Below are 17,532 nucleotides of genomic sequence, written 5' to 3' on the forward strand. Positions count from 1 at the left end.
TTGGATGGATGTGGATGAATGAGATGTGATGTGACATGAATATATGTGGATGTGAAGTGCTAGATATGAATGTATGATGGATAGATGTGAGTAGTCGTACATGTGAACGATTGGATGGATGTGGATGAATGAGATGAGATGTGTATGAATGAGATATGATATGGATAGAAGTGATGTGATATAATGTGGATAGAATGTATGTGATGGGATGGTTATGAGAATGAATGTGGTGGATATGAATGAATGTGATGTGATGGATGTAAATGGATGTGATGTGATGGATGTAAATGGATGTGATGGACGTGAATATATGTGATGGATGTGATGTAAATGAATGTGATGGACGTGAATAGATGTGATGTGATGTGAATCGGGATGTGAATGAATGAGATGTGATGTAAACTGGGATAGATGTGTATGTGATGTGAATGATTATAATGTGATGAGATGTGGATATGGGTAGATGCAAGTGAATGAGATCTGATGCGGATAAATGAGAACAGATTTGATCATATGGAAAATGGCGTGATGAGAATGGGAATACATATGAAATAAATGAAGATTGATGTGGAACAATGTGGAAAGACGAGAGTTCGTTATAGAAATTGTATTTTTGACCTATTTTTAAATGACTATTTTATGTCTAAAATGCTGGGGAAGCATTTTGATCGTCTTGTGAATAAGGTCGTGGAGACCTATCTGATAAAGTTGCAATAGTTGACGGAGAGTCAACGGAGGAAGTCTCGCGTAGCAAGGTCGGCCGAGGTCTTGACCAGCCTCGGTTCAATTTAAATGGTGAGCTTCCGGTACGGTGGATGAGGGACCAAGGAAGTGGCCTATGAGTGAAGCCCTAGGTGACCTGCGAAGGATCTTAGAGGGTGCTGACCATACGGTGCTCGGGCTCTGGGTTGCGAAAGATACCCACACGTGCGTTGGGGAAGATATTGGAACAAGGAGTAAGAGTTGTTTTCTAAATTCAGGCATGGATCTGGTTGATTGACTTGCTGGTCCTCAACGGATGAGTCCATGGCTCTTTTATATAGATTTGTTGGTTGATCTTGCTGATCTTTAATGGGGATTCCATTTTGATTTTTATAAGTGAATCTATTGCCAGGTACTATGAGATAGGAACTATCGAAAAGGCCCCAGAGCGTTCTGGTTGCCAATGATGCCATAGGTGATTGAAGGAAAAATTAGAAATTAGGATTCAACTGGATATTTTGGAGGATTATAATCAGTGATAATATTGTTTCATTGAATGATTGTTTTAAAGATAGCTGAATTTGTGAAAAAGGCAATTTCATATTGGGTGAGTGGTGTGACTAGTTTTAAGTTTGCATGAATATCTGGCTAGGGGACTTGGGAACTCTTTTCCCTGGTACCCGAGACAAAACCTAACCAAATTCTTAAATGGATCCCATCACTACAGTGGTTAGGCTGGACTACTGATGTATTCCTAAAATGAGACTCAATTCTGTTATGGTACGATAGATGAAGTAAATCTTGGATAAAAATTGTTCTATGAAAAAGAATCAACGGTTGTGCCTCTCAATGAGGAAAAAAGCGTTGGTCTCTATGATCCAAGTGCAAGTCTTTTCCTTGATCTGACAATGTGACTTATGGGTTCGGTCAGATCAGTTCTGTTAGTTAAGGCTCTTGACTACGTTAGAGTAAGTTTTATCTTAGAGGAATCGCCCGTGATTTTCGAGCGAGGGAAGTTTTTTCGGGTTCGATTTTGGAGGAACCGATGGATTAGTCTCTTGTCCCCTAAATTCGTTGTGCGGAGGAGAGGACAAGGATCTTTCAAATATATGGAACCTCTTGTTCTATTTTGACAGATGGATGATTAGAATTTATTAATTGAGTAAACCATTAGAAAAAGTGATCTATGTCATATCATAGACAAGGTCAAAGGGATGTGGATGAATGTGGTGAAGGCTAGGAGTTATCCCACATGCAAAGGCAAAGCCCATACGGTACTTGGACCTATATAAAGGGTCATTTCAATGTAATGTAACACAACAACTCATTCTCAAGTACACAATCTCTTGGTCAAGTAAGTGCATCTTGTGTTGCTTTGTATTGCTTTTGTCATTTGTTTATAATCATGTTTAGCATTATGTTTGAGCCTCCATAGGCTAGCCTAGTCCTAGATCCATGATTTCCAACATGGTATCAGAGCTTAGGTTAGTGTTTAGATTAATGGTGGGTCTAGGATTACGAGGTGATTAAGACCTTACTTAGTTTTAGAGCTTTGCATTAGGGTTATTTCTCTTGTGAAGTGATGCCCATAAGTGAAGCGTTACTTAACAAGATTGCATTAGTCTTCATTTAGGGTTTCCATTATTTTCCTCTTGCATTAGTAGAGAGCATTTTTCTCTATTCAAGATTAGGTCTCTCCACCATGTGTTATTAGGGTTACACTATAGCTTTCTCATTAGGTTTGCACTAGATCTCCAGAGAGAATTTCAGAGCAGCTCAAAATGGCAGCCACGTATAGTGGAGATCTTTGAGGTGGCAGAAGATCAGAAAGATAGTGACCCTCATCCACTGCAAAGAGACGCTTAATGTGTAGCACTTCTATCTTGCAACTAGCGATAGAAAGTATGAAATAGTGGTAGGTAGCACCAGCACAACACCGCATAAGAGAAGCAAAGCTTCACCGAGAACAAGAGGAGCAACATTCCATTGGTTGAGGTAATAGCAACTCAGCTTGGCAAAGAGAGAGAGAGGGCGCATCAGCGCCTACGAGTAGAAGTAGTCAACGAGTGTGCATGAGCAAATAGAGTGGAAAACACAAAAGAGAAGGAGAAGCTTCAGCAGGAGAGCGAGCAGATCGATGTTCACCTCTTTGTGTGGCAGCCTCATTTTCCTCGACACACAGTGTGCAGAGCAGGCGATGCAGTTGACAAATCCGAAATCAGCGTGGAGCTCCTGACAGATCCGAAATCAGCGCAGTAGCCGCCGGTGGAATAAAATCTGGCCGTTTTTGCATTTGAAATAAAAGATTCTCTTTATTATTTTTTTGAGACTAAGGTTTTAAAAAAACCTTTAAGAGGTTGTTCCTATGGCACTTAAGGAAAGGATGTTCTTTTACCTCTTTTTTGGAAAATTCTATGCATTATGAAGATGCCTCAAAGATGGGAATGCATGCACAGTCTATGAGCAATGTCAGGATGAAGAAGATGCTATACAAAATGACGATGCAGATGAAGATGCAGACAGAGATGCAAAAATGGATGAAGACAAAGACGAAGATGTCAATGAAGATGAACAAGATGCTGTCTATGTTGATTATTATGTCATGGCTCACATGTCATAATGACGAATGAATTATGCCCTCTCTTACCCAAATGTATGGACACCTCTAACCACCGATGATGTAGGTTATGTATTTTTATGATGCTCACAATATCTCTCAGTAGGCCATGTAGCCCTCAAGGGGGGATTGATGGGGAGTTGGGTCTCCATGACCAACAAATGATGACAGATGATGATGATGCCCATGGATATGATGATGATGATGCTATGATGATGATGGGGAATGGGAGAGGAATGTTTTCATGTAGGAATGTTTTCATGTCATGTCATTTTCTTTTCGCAATGTAGAAGCTATGCTCCCTATGAGCGATGCTAATTTCTTTTATGTACTGTAGAGCTATACTCCTTATGAGTTAAGCTTTTTCTTTCATGTAATGTTAGAAGCAAGGAAGGGCATTATGATATGCCATGATCAAGGAAGGGTGTTAGAAAAAGTGATCTATGTCATATCATAGACAAGGTCAAAGGGATGTGGATGAATGTGGTGAAGGCTAGGAGTTATCCCACATGCAAAGGCAAAGCCCATATGGTACTTGGACCTATATAAAGGGTCATTTCAATGTAATGTAACACAACAACTCATTCTCAAGTACACAATCTCTTGGTCAAGTAAGTGCATCTTGTGTTGCTTTGTATTGCTTTTGTCATTTGTTTATAATCATGTTTAGCATTATGTTTGAGCCTCCATAGGCTAGCCTAGTCCTAGATCCATGATTTCCAACAACCAGTCCCAAGGCTTCTCTCTCAGTGGTGCTATAATTTTTCTTGACATTTGACAACATCCAATTGGCATAGTAAATGGGTCTGTACAACCCTTCCTCTGTCTACTGCATTAGCACACTTTCAATTGCTGTATCCGATGCATCCACAAATACATGGAACCTCTTGTTCCATTTTGGCGGATGCATGATCAAAATATATTGATCGAGTAAATCAGTCCCAAGGCTTCTCTCTCAATGGTGCTATAATTTTTCTTGGTATATGACAGCATTCGACTAGCATAGTAAATGGGTCTGTACCACCCTTTCTCTGTTTATTACATTAGCACACTTCCAACTGTTGTATCCGATGCATCCACAAATACATGGAACCTCTTGTACCATTTTGGTGGATGGATGATCAAAATTTACTGATTGAGTAAATCAGTCCCAAGGCTTCTCTCTCATTGGTGCTGTATTTTTTTTCGGCATTTGACATCATCTAACTAGCATAGTAAATGGGTTTGTATGACCCTTCCTTCGTCTTTTGCATTAGCACACTTCCAATTTATGTATCTGATGCATCCACAAATACATGGAACCTCTTGTCCCATTTTGGCATATGGATGATTAGTGCACTGGCAAGCATTCTTTTCAGATTTTGGAAGGCATCCTTACGCTCTTCTATCCAGAGGAATTCTACCCCCTTCTTGTTAAATTTGCAGCAATGTGATGAGCTATGGTGGATCAAATGCTAGAATCAACATCATTAGAAAAGAGATTAGATGATGATAATTAAGACGTGATTAGTGAGCAATTAACTGATAGCTTAATGTAGGCATGGATAATAAAAAACTAGCAAATTCTCATTAGGCCAATGCCTCAATTTATAGAGTTTACATCCAAGCATCTAATCCCACTGATCTCTCCTTGATTCACTCCACCTTGCTTGATTCTCTCCACCTCTTCCCAGAATATCTCCACACCTCCTAAATCTTCTCATGCTATCCTTTATTCTCTCCCAGCAATAGATACTTCTCACCTTTTCACAGCTTCTCTCACTTTTACAGATTCTCTTTTATAGGCTCTTGCTAAGGGCTTATTCCCGCACACACCCTATTCACTTGTATATTTCAACACCTCCCCTCAAGTGAATACTCCTAGCACACCTGGACCCTATACCAAGTTTCCCTCTTACTTTTGGTAGTCTACGACTAGTGCCTCAAGTCCCTAAACTCATAGTCCTTGAAACTCTCTCTCTCTATGTGTCCAAGGCTACTACAAGTGCCCGTGACCTTGACTAAAGTGCTCACACATACATCTACCACATGGCCTACATCATTGGTGGCTCAGAGGTGGTTTTACTCTGTTGGGGCAGGTTACACTGGGTTGTGGGGTTTCTCTCTCTCTCTCTCTCTCTCTCTCTCTCTCTCTCTCTCTCTCTCTCTCTCTCTCTCTCTATCTCAGAAAAGATGATCTGACTCCACTTCCTTATTAGGAGCCTCCATGAAGTTTGCCGATGTTGTTCCTTCTCCACCACTGGGTTTGTTGTAGCAGTCTCTTGCCATGTGTCCTGGCTTTCCACAGTTGTGGCAAGTGAAGGTCCTTCCTCCTACTCTGCCTCTTTCTCGTCCTCATCCTCGAGAGAATCCTCCTCTCGGGTGAAGAATCCTTTTTCTTCTCTCCAGCTATTGAGTCCAGCCATTTCTTCTCTTTGACTCTGGTCTGACTCTGGTCTCTTGCTCTAGTAGAGCTCCTTCTATCCCGTGCAGCTTCAATTCAGGTACATTCTTTAATGTTGCTACAATGTTTTCATATTCACATTTGTTCACACTCTTCAGAAGCACTGCTAGTGCCTCATCATCTTCTACCTTCTTGTTGTTGCCAATGGTTGCCAGTTGTTGCTTAATGCTTTTTTATTTGTTCAAGTGTGTGATTAAAGGATCACTTTCCTTTATATCCAGTTTGTAGAATTGCATTAACAGATTTATCTTTGAATTTTTTGCTTGAGTTCCAAATAATTTATTGAGTTCATCCCATGCATCTTTTGCCCATTGTATCCCTGTGAGATGTGATGAATGATTTCACCATTTAAACTGAGTGCGATAAGTCCTAATGCTTTCTCATTCTTGCTCTTCCACTCATTTTCCCCACTCACCTCTGGGAATTCATCTCTTCCTTCAACCAGCCCCCACAGATTTTTCCTCATGAGCAAATACATGGTTTTTGTTTGCCATGTATAAAACTGCTCCCCATTAAATTTGGCTATCTCTTGTATAAAACTGCCATGTATAAAACTGCTCCCCACCATTAAATTTGGCTATCTCTTATGCCATGCTCATGTGATGATGTGGAGAGGGTCTAACCTCTTTATCCAATTTCAAGATTCAAGGGCAGTGTAAAAACTTGATTATCTATTAATCCCGATTAGCTAGGTGATTAGCAAGATAATGGGCTCATAAATTTGATGGATTCTAGGCTAGGCTCTGATACCATGTTAAATTTGTAGCAATGTGATGAGCTATGGTGGATCAAATGCTAGAATCAACATCATTAGAAAAGAGATTAGATGATAATTGAGATGTGATTAGTGAGCAATTAACTAATAGCTTAATGTAGGCATGGATAATCAAAAACCAGCAAATTCTCATTAGGCCAATGCCTCAACTTATAGAGTTTGCATCCAATCATCTAATCCCACTAATCTCTCCTTGATTCACTCCACCTCTTTTGTTTGATTCTCTCCACCTCTTCCAAGAATATCTCCACACCTCCTAAATCTTCTCATGCTACCCTTTATTCTCTCCCAATAGATACTTCTCACCTTTTCACAGCTTCTCTCACATTTACAGATTCTCTTTTATAGCCTCTTGCTAAGGGCTTGTTCCTGCACACACCCTATTCACTTGTATATTTCAACACTTCTTTATTAGGCTTTATAGTGGGGTTATGCCACATCAGCAACGTACCTGCTGAGGATCGGTTGTGCCGTGTGATTTGGCCTAAGAATCTACTGAGCTCCTTCAAGTTATGTAGTGGATTGAGCTTGCTTATTATCTTGACCTTTGCCGAATCGACAACAATCCCATATTTGGACATTATGTGTCCAAAGACTGTTCCGCCCCTCACCGCCACAAATACACACTTCACTGGGTTCAGCTTCAGCTTCATTTGGCTACACCTTTCTAGGCATAGGTGTAGTTGGTGTGTAGAGCTACACACACTTCCCGAAGACACTGAATTCATCTACAAACATACGCATGAATTCAGTTAGGTAATCATAGAAAATTTCTTGTATCATGCATTGGAATGTCGTGGGTACATTTCGAAGTCCGAAGGTCATGATGTTTGACACAAATGCTCCCCAATCCATGATGAATGCAGTCTTCTCCATGTCTTCTAGTGCATTTTGAGACCTGGTTGTATCCATTGTATCCATCTAAGAAAGAATACATTTTGTGGCTTGCTACTACAACATCCAGCATAGAGTCTGTGAATGGTAAGGGAAATGGGTTAGGTATGGTTGTTGGATTTAGCTTCTTGTAATCCACACAGACTCCGAGCTTGCCATTCTTTTTTGGCACGATCACAATGGGGCTTAGCCAGGTTGCTTTTTCTATGGGTTGGATGAATCCTACTGCCAGGAGTTTGTTGATTTCCTCCTTGACTTGCTTGGCGTAGTTGGGATTCATCCTCTACCGTTGTTGCCTGATTGGTACTGCATCCTCCTTCAAGTTTATTTTGTGTTGGTAGAAGTTTCGGTCAATGTTAGACATATTTGTGTAGCTCCAGGCAGACATATTTATAATGCATCAGTAGTTATTAGAGTTTGTTTTTCATTGCTTCTTCTAGTTTTGAACTAATTTTTATTGTCTGTGGTTGCTCCTCTATCCCCTAGACTGAGCTCCATGAGCTCCTCTTCATAGATGGATTGTTGCTATTCTCTATCCTTGCAGCACATTGCTTTCATCAATTTCTTTTAGCCCTCCTTGGCTGATGGGTCTTCTTTTGTATTTCTTGATGCTTTAATTTCTTTTGTTTGCTCTTCTGACACTGGTTCTGTGTGTTGCAACTTCTTTTTCTAAAGATTCTGCTTCTCTTGTCTACTCCTTTGACACTTCTTCTGTGTCAGTTTGTAGCTTCTTCCGCTGGTTGGACATTTAGTACTTCTGCTAAGTATTTGGACACAATCTTTTTTATGTTCAGTTGGAATAAGTATATGAGATGTGGGTTTTCTCTAAGGATTCTTTCCTCCTCATTCTCTTCGATTCCTACTAGCATGTTTAGTCCTTCGGCACAACGGTCTGATAGGAACATTGGGTATGATCCCTCATCATTTTCCATTCGAAGAACAAGAAAAATGATAGGGAAATCATATCCAACGATCTAAATGTGTTCCCCTCAAACTAATCCTAGGGGCTGGACTCTTCACTAATATGTCATCTTCATAGAAAAAGGATCATGGTCATAGTTTGTGAGCCGAGTTCTAGTATTGCTCCATGGATCTGCTTCCCTTTTACTATGGATTCTGACAGTATATTTAATCTCAAGCCTTCATCCAGTATTGCTCCATGGATCTGCTTCCCTTTTAACATTACTATTATCTAGGGTACATCATTGTCTTTGACTATGATTTTTTTTGTTTCGATGATTAACTTGGAGTTGGCTGGAATTAGACAAGCTGCTATATCTTGTTCCTTGGAACCATGCAAATTGTTTAGCAATTTACTCCTGTACTTGGACACTAAGGACATGAGTTTATCAAGGGATATGTCCAGTTTTAACCCCTTCATATCCTCCCATATGTCATATTATCCTGCCTTTTCTTGTGGCCTACTATTTTGCTGTGGAACTTGTTTTGTTGCTTGCTGTTGTCTTCTTTTTGTAGCACCTAAGGATTTTGCCTCATTGTTTATTCTTGTTGCTGCTTGAGTTCTTTCTATGGGTTTTCCTATTCCCACTCTATTCTTTTGTTCTTGTGCTAGATTGTGCCTATTTCATGAGCACACTGTCTTCTGCAGACTGTGGCTACTTTGGTTCTTTAGCTTGTTCGTGTGACTCTATTCTTTTGTTCTTGTGCTAGATTGTGCCTATTTCATGAGCACACTGTCTTCTGCAGACTGTGGCTACTTTGGTTCTTTAGCTTGTTCGTGTGCCTCTTGCAAGGTTTACCTTCTTTGCAGCTTCCCTTGTTCTGCCATCTTGTCTATCATGTGGGGATTTTTCTCCCGCATCACTTCTTTGTCTAAATCCTTGTGAAGCTTATCTTCTTGTAGTTTTTGTTCTTTTGCCTCCTTTGGGCTTCCCTCTATTCCTCTTGGAAATGGAAGGGTTTTCTTCCAATTTTCTTTCTGCGCTTCTTGCATCTCCTTTGTTGGAGAGTCCCTAACTTGTTTTTATTTTCCCTAGTCCACATGATTTTTCTTCTGAGACTGGCTAGTTCTTCTAACATAGCCAACTTCTCTTTCCCCTTTTGGGATCTAGTGTAACTACCATAGTTGGTTGTACACCTTCTAGCTCTTTGATGTCGATGATGTTTATGTATGTTGCTAGTGCATTCGCCATGCCTACCTTTCTTGTAGATCTTTTTGGTACTTGTAGAACAACTCAAAGTCATTTTGCCGGTGTCTAGGCTTTCGAGAGTAATAACATTGGAACCCAAGTAAGGTCTATAAGAAGGTGTCGGTGCAATAGCCATGGGTGCTGCTGTTGTTACTGCATTGATAGTTGCACCTGCCCTATTTTTGACATTATATCGGCAATTGGATGTCAGATGTGTGAATGTTTGGCAAATGGCACATGTCAACCACATTTTGCACTCCTCTTTTAGATGGCCTTAATTTTTGTAGGTCGAGAAGAATACACCTATTCTATAGTCAGAGGAGGTAGAGGTCTTATCACATTGAACAACGAGCTTCTCCACCACCTTCTTGGCCATGACAACCACCTCGTCCTTGCCTTTGCGTTTGCTCTTCTTGGTGCATCTAGATTCATCCTCGTCTTTTGACTCGAATTATTTTGATTCCAACTTGCTATATCGGTTAGATTTATGGGCAGTGACTAACCTCAGACTAGCTGGGGTAGCTCATTTTCATTCTGATGTACTTATTTGATGTTTATATCATTATGAGTTTTTTCATTATTGAGTATCATTACATTTTAGTTGATGTTCTTGATTTTATTAAATTTTTTTACACTTTGGCTATCATTTTGTTTGTTGAAAATCTCCATGCCATCGTACCCAAACATGCCCCGATGGGAACCAAACTTTGCAACAAGCATGTGGGGGGACTCCACCCCCACATGCATGCAAGTGCCCAGTGCGGATTTTTCAAGTCTCTTAGTGTTTAAGAGGCCATGAAAAATCCGGGCCTTCCCCATACCATCGTACCCAAACATGCCCCGATGGGGACCAAACTTTGCAAACATGTGGGGGGGACCCACCCCCACATGCTTGCAAAGTTTGGTCATAATCAGAGCATGTTTGGATTAGTAATTAGCACCCAGTGCGGATTTTTCAAGTCTCTTGGTGCTTAAGAAACCATGGAAAATCCGGGCCTTCCCCATACCATCGTACCCAAACATGCTCCGATGGGAAGAACCAAACTTTGAAAGCATGTGGGGGACCCACCCCCACATGCTTGCAAAGTTTGGTCACAAATCGGAGCATGTTTGGATTGGTAATTAGCGCCCAGTGCGGATTTTTCAAGTCTCTTGGTGCTTAAGAGGCCATGGAAAATCCGGGCCTTCCCCATACCATCGTACCCAAACATGCTCCGATGGGGACCAAACTTTGCAAACATGTGGGGGGGACCCACCCCCACATGCTTGCAAAGTTTGGTCACAATCGGGGCATGTTTGGATTGGTAATTAGCACCTAGTGTGCAGATTTTTCAAGTCTCTTGGTGCTTAAGAGGCCATGGAAAATCCGGGCCTTCCCCATACCATCGTACCCAAACATGCTCCGATGGGGCACCAAACTTTGCAAGCATGTGGAGGGGACCCACCCCCACATGCTTGCAAAGTTTGGTCACAATCGGGGCATGTTTGGATTGGTAATTAGCGCCCAGTGCGGATTTTTCAAGTCTCTTGGTGCTTAAGAGGCCATGGAAAATCCGGGCCTTTCCCATACCATCGTACCCAAACATGCTCCGATGGGAACCAACCGATGGGAACCAAACTTTGCAAGCATGTGGGGGGGACCACCCCCACATGCTTGCAAAGTTTGGTCACAATCGGGGCATGTTTGGATTGGTAATTAGCGCCCAGTGTGGATTTTTCAAGTCTCTTGGTGCTTAAGAGGCCATGGAAAATCTGGGCCTTCCCCATACCATCGTACGCAAACATGCTCCGATGGGGACCAAATATTGCAAGCATGTAGGGGGGACCACCCCCACATGCTTGCAAAGTTTGGTCATAATCGAGGCATGTTTGGATTGGTAATTAGCGCCCAGTGCGGATTTTGCAAGTCTCTTGGTGCTTAAGAGGCCATGGAAAATCCGGGTCTTCCCCATACCATCGTACCCAAACATGCCTCGATGGGGACCAAACTTTGCAAGCATGTGGGGGGGACCCACCCCCACATGCTTGCAAAATTTGGTCACAATCAGAGCATGTTTGGATTGGTAATTAGCGCCCAGTGCGGATTTTTCAGGTCTCTTGGTGCTTAAGAGGCCATGGAAAATCCAGGCCTTCCCCATACCATCGTACCCAAACATGCTCCGATGGGAACCAAACTTTGCAAGCATGTGGGGGGGACCCACCCCCACATGCTTCCAAAGTTTGGTCATAATCGGGGCATGTTTGGATTGGTAATTAGCGCGCCCAGTGCGGATTTTTCAAGTCTCTTGGTGCTTAAGAGACCATGGAAAATCCGGGCCTTCCCCATACCATCGTACCCAAACATAGGGACCAAACTTTGCAAGCATGTGGGGGGGACCCACCCCCACATGCTTGCAAAGTTTGGTCACAATCTCGGGGCATGTTTGGTCTGGTAATTAACGCCTAGTGTAGATTTTTTCAAGTCTCTTGGTGCTTAAGAGGCCATGGAAAATCCGGGCCTTCCCCATACCATCGTACCCAAACATGCTCCGATGGGAACCAAACTTTGCAAGCATGTGGGGGGGACATGGTGATGGTGATTTTCAATAAACGATATGATAGCCAAAGTGTAAAAAAATCAAAAAAACCATGAACATCAACTAAAATGCAATGATCCTCAATAATGAGAAAACTCATAATGATATAAACATCAACTAAGTACATCAGAATGTGAGCTAACACAGCCACTCTGGGTTTAGCCACTAACTCAAAAGATCAAGGTATTTTGAAAATGAGCTACCCCAACTATTCTGAGATTAGTCACTCCCAAAAAATCTAAGTACAATGTAAGTGAGCTAACCCAGCTAGTCTGAGTTTAGTCACTACTATCAAGATAGAGATCTAGTCAGCAGCACCCTCTCTAGCTCTCAACTGCTCTAGAATGCTCTCATGGTCATCCACTTGAAGCCGAAACAAGGGTGCGAACTGTGTTTTCGGCTCTGTATACTCGATCAAGAGTGAGCCTGGTAGCAACCACTAGATGAGAGAACTGAAATGCCTCTAACTCCCACTTCCACTGCTGGAACTCAAGACTCCCCCCATGAAGTCGAATCTGATGGTAGAACCGGCCTGCCACAATCATGCTATGGGCGTCATAAGAAAACTTATGATCATCCACTGTATCCTGGTCAAGGATGCACTTTGGCCTAGTGCAGCTCATCAGATAGTAGTCTACTCCCTCGCTATTTCCCTCACTGGCAATAACAGCAAATACATCACCCTCCTGTAGCAAATCTGTCAGGTCATCATAACTGACCATGAACGCAGGATCTGTGTGCTCATCAGACAACACTAGATGTGAAGGATGCTCGGGGGAGAGGAATGTCTGTATCCATGTATCTGCCCATCCTCTCGAGGCACAATGTGACCAATCGCCATCCATACATGCTCCACAGAAGCATGCAAACCATAGGGGATGCCATGCACGTGCTAAGCCCAAGGTGCCATGTACTGTGTCACAATCATGGGAGGCTCTACGGTCAATCATGCCACCATCCACATGCCAAAAAAATCTCCTGACAATCTGAGCATCACGTTTGGGATACGATGATGCTGCACTCCCACACAAATGTTGGGAGCACCACTCGACTACGTGACCCGCATCTCTGAACCACTGAGCATCCTGCTGGTGATGACGCCTCAGGGCACGTTTCACACACGCGCCCGCACCATCATGCTCTCCCTTCCCATGACTAGTCTCAAAGACTGACCAAATCACTGGGATACTAGACTACACATGCCACCTATAAATCCATAAAAGATAGTCTTAGTTATTGTTTTCTTTAAGATGTTCTAGTGAATTTAGTTTAATTGCAAATGTAAGAGAACCATAAGTACTACCTATAGAGCCAATAGAATTGTCGTGATGACTTGAACTGTGCGCCACAACCATCCGACCAAACCCATCGCTGGCCACGTATGATCCCACAATCTCCTAAAAAATCGTCATGGAGACGAAAACAGTGTTGCACAAAATGTGCATCATGTGAACGATCATCACTGATATAGAAATGATACTCTCGAATAATGACACGGGTCTCGAGGGTACTCGCTATCCCATCTACATGAGCCTCTGCATGTCGATAGCTAATGTGGACCATAATAACCTAGTGAGGTAAGCAATACAGATGTTTAGGACACAAAAAATCAAATAAGTAATGTAGCTCAAACACAAAATAAATATTATGAAATATAACCATTACCTGCTCTGAGAAGTAATACTCAGATTGTATCTCCTAAAAAGGTGTGAAGGTGTAGTTCTCTGCAAAATCAATCACAGAGACGACCACACCAATAGGAAACTCTGCCAGGCATGCTCAGAACTGACGATCCTACCACTTGGCACAATGACTGTGCTGTATATAGGGGTAGATCTGCTCCCTAAATGTGGCTGTGAAGTGACAACATGGTGTATGTTTGTCCACGAGCTGCAACTTCCTGGACTGTCCACCACTCTGGAGCTGGTGTGTCACATACTCATAACGTTGCCATGCCACTATCTCTTGGTCACTTGCATCAAGATCTACCATCTGTAGATGTGCAAGTGAACCACATCTCTCCACACAAGGCATCCTATGGAACTGGGCATCCTCCGTGCGTGCACACAAAAGAGAGTGGATGAAATCACGAGGACTACGAGGCAACTCTCTATGCCCACTAAGAGAATGGAACACATCATAAAAAAGTTTGAACTCAACATGGTAGCGACAACAACATGTGTCACGCTGACGTGAGTACCTCACAAACCAAGGCTTACACCCCTCAAATGACCTTTGCCTAATTTTAAGCTCTGGATACGAAGCCACAAATTGAGAATACAACTCAGTTTAGGTCTAGTAAATTTGTGTGTCTGGCAAGATGTCAAATGATGGCATAAACCAGATTATTGCTGAGAAGCTTGAGAAGAACTTCCATGCTTGGAGGTCCAGGTTGATAAATTTCCTGATGGGAAAGGGTTATTGGGACTACATAGAAGGTGAGCAAGCATGAAGAGGCACCGGAGATACCGAAGATCAATTCGATTGCTGCAGATGTGAAAGAGTTCAAGGATTGGAACCAAGGAGCTAGAAAAGTTATGTATGGGCTCTCTATCAGTATATATGACACCATGATTGGGCACATACAGGATGCCAAGTCCCCCAAGGAGGCATGGGACACCTTGGTAAAACTCTATGAAACAAATACCAAGGCACGAAAGATGCAATTGAAGAATGAACTTCATATTGTGGAGAAAAAGAGTATGTCTGTGAATGACTATGCATTGAAGATAAAGGGTATTGTGGAATCCCTTGCATCTATTGGTGTTTCAGTAGATGATGATGATAAGGTGGAAGTCTGTCTACGTGGTCTCGGGCCACAATACAAGGTGTTCAGGACGTCTATTTAGACTCGGGAAAACATTCCCAATTTTACAGATTTGGTGTCTATGCTGATTATAGAAGAGAAGAGCTTGGGTGAAGAAATGACACTACTCATCCAATTCCCCATGTTGAAGATGTGCCATTGTCTATGCAGGATGGGAAAGTGAAGTACCTTGCAAATGTACTTCATGTTTTGAACATAACAAAGGATCTGGTTTCAGTTGGCCAGATGATTGAGCAGGGTTTGCAAGTTCGGTTTAATCATGATGGTTGTTATGTTGAAGACTTTAAAGACAAGTGTAGGATGGTTGCAAAAGGCAACAGAGTGGATAGAATGTTTACATCGAATATGTAAACATGCCTGAAAGTGAGTGCTGCAATGTTTGCAAATGGTTCAGGAATTGTTGTAGACACAGACATTTGGCATAAAAGAATTGGACATGTGAATGTGCAGAGAATGCAGACTAAAGGAATTATGACAGGGTTGCCAAAATTTAAAGTTGAAGGTATGTAGAGAATATGTGAAGCAGGCCAATTTGGAAAGCAAACAAAGCATGTATTTCCACGTAACAAAAATGTGAGCAGAAATACACTAGATGCTGTGCATTCAGATATATGGGGTCCTACAAAGACCATGTCTATGGGAGGCTACAAGTATTATGTGACATTTATTGATGAGACCACACAAGGAAAGTGTGGGTATACTTCATGAAGGAGAAGGGTGAGGTGTGTTTATGTTACACTGACAATTTGAAGGAAACCTTGGTCGTTGGGCCTTGAATGTACAGGTCTCCAAGGGTATACACATGTTGCACTATGGCAACCAGTCCTTCCTTCTTAGTATGCTTGTGTTTGTGTTTATGTTACACTGACAATTTGAAGGAAACCTTGGTCGTTGGGCCTTGAATGTACAGGTCTCCAAGGGTATACACATGTTGCACTATGGCAACCAGTCCTTCCTTCTTAGTATGCTTGAAGCCTTGTAGCCGCCCCTTCTAATGATGTAGCATATTCCCTAATTGTTGATGCACTCGATGTGGTCCCTTAGAGCTTGGTTGCATGAAGACCCAAGCCCCAACCCTAAATCTTGTTGGAGCCCAAACTCCATTCTCATCTCTTGTGTTATGCAATAGCACAAGCTCTTCCACCTTCTCCCTAGGTCTTCTCACATTACTGGAAGCGGCCATGGTGGTAAGAAAAGAGAAGAAGGGAAAAGAAAATCTTGTTTTACAACAGAGGAGTGGAGAGGAGAGAAAGTTCAGGGTTTTCAGTGCAGCAACGGAAAGCTTAAAAGAGGGTTAGAGTTTGAGAATAGGATTCCTGAACCTAGAGTAGACTAAAGAGGGATAGAGTTTGTGCAGCAATGGATAGGTAGAGGGAGCTTGAGAGAGAGAGAGAGAGAGAGAGAGAGAGAGAGAGAGAGAGAGAGAGAGAGGGAGGGAGATTGAGAGGGAGGGAGATTGAGAAGGAGGGAGAGCTTGAGAGGGATGGAGTTTCTGCAGCAATGGAGAGCTTAGAAAAGGAAGAAAGAGGGAGGAGAGGGAGCTTGAGACTGAGGGAGCTTGACAAGGAGAGAGACCTTGAGAGGTATGGATTTTCTACAGTAATGGAGAGCTTAGAAGAGGAAGAAAGAGGTTAAATGAGCTTTCCGAACCTAGAGTATGTTTGGGGGAAGTTTGAGAGGGAAAACACATTTTTGGGAAAAAATTAAAAATTTTCTATTTTTAGGCTTTTTAATCTGCACGATTCTAGGTGGGGGACCTCTAAGTTTGGGCCTAAGAGGTAGAGGGACAAGAGTAGTAATTAGGCCCCATTAGCAAACCAAAGCCTAGGCCCCTTAGGATCAAAGAAGTCAAAAATGTGCACCCATGCCTCTTCTTATTGGTCCATTCCTAATCAAAAGTTAATCCAAGAGGCCCTCTTTGGGTCCAAAAAATTCCTAATGAGCCTTTGCGCAAGCATTGGGGAGAGCTATGGCTAAAAGTATAGGACCCGTCATGAGAGATAACAAATGGAGTAGCTCTGGAAAGGCTGCACAAATCGCAAAGCGCACGCACAAGTTCAATGGAAAGGGCGATCCTAGAAGACACCTCGAGGACTTCGATCAAGTTTGTGACGCCTTAGGTGAGAGGAATGAGCTTGCAATGCTCAATACATAGATGGCAAGGTTGGTGATTGGTATTAGACTCTGAGAGTTGAAGAACGTCTAACTTTACTTGGTTTAAAAGGTTATTGCTAAAGCAGTTTGCGCATGAGGGAGCTTTGTGGAGTGTGCCTTCACAGTTGCATAAAGATGAGATAGAAGAAGATGAGTCAGTGAGAGATTTTATTAGTCGTCTTAAGCATTTAAACTTTTGATGTGCTCTACATGAGCGCTTTTCCAACAATCAACTACTTGATCAATTTATCCACGAGCTTAAACATGAACATATCCATAATGGTTTGGTCATTAACGGTATCACCACCTCAGAGGATATCATGGGGGCTAGCTTCAAATTCTAAGTTTGTTACAGTAGCCAGTGGTCGTAGCACCACAATTGCAAACCTATAGC

The sequence above is a fragment of the Cibotium barometz genome, chromosome 9 (assembly GCF_041138505.1).
Source record: "Cibotium barometz isolate CiBa-2024 chromosome 9, ASM4113850v1, whole genome shotgun sequence".
In the NCBI taxonomy this organism is placed as follows: domain Eukaryota; kingdom Viridiplantae; phylum Streptophyta; class Polypodiopsida; order Cyatheales; family Cibotiaceae; genus Cibotium; species Cibotium barometz.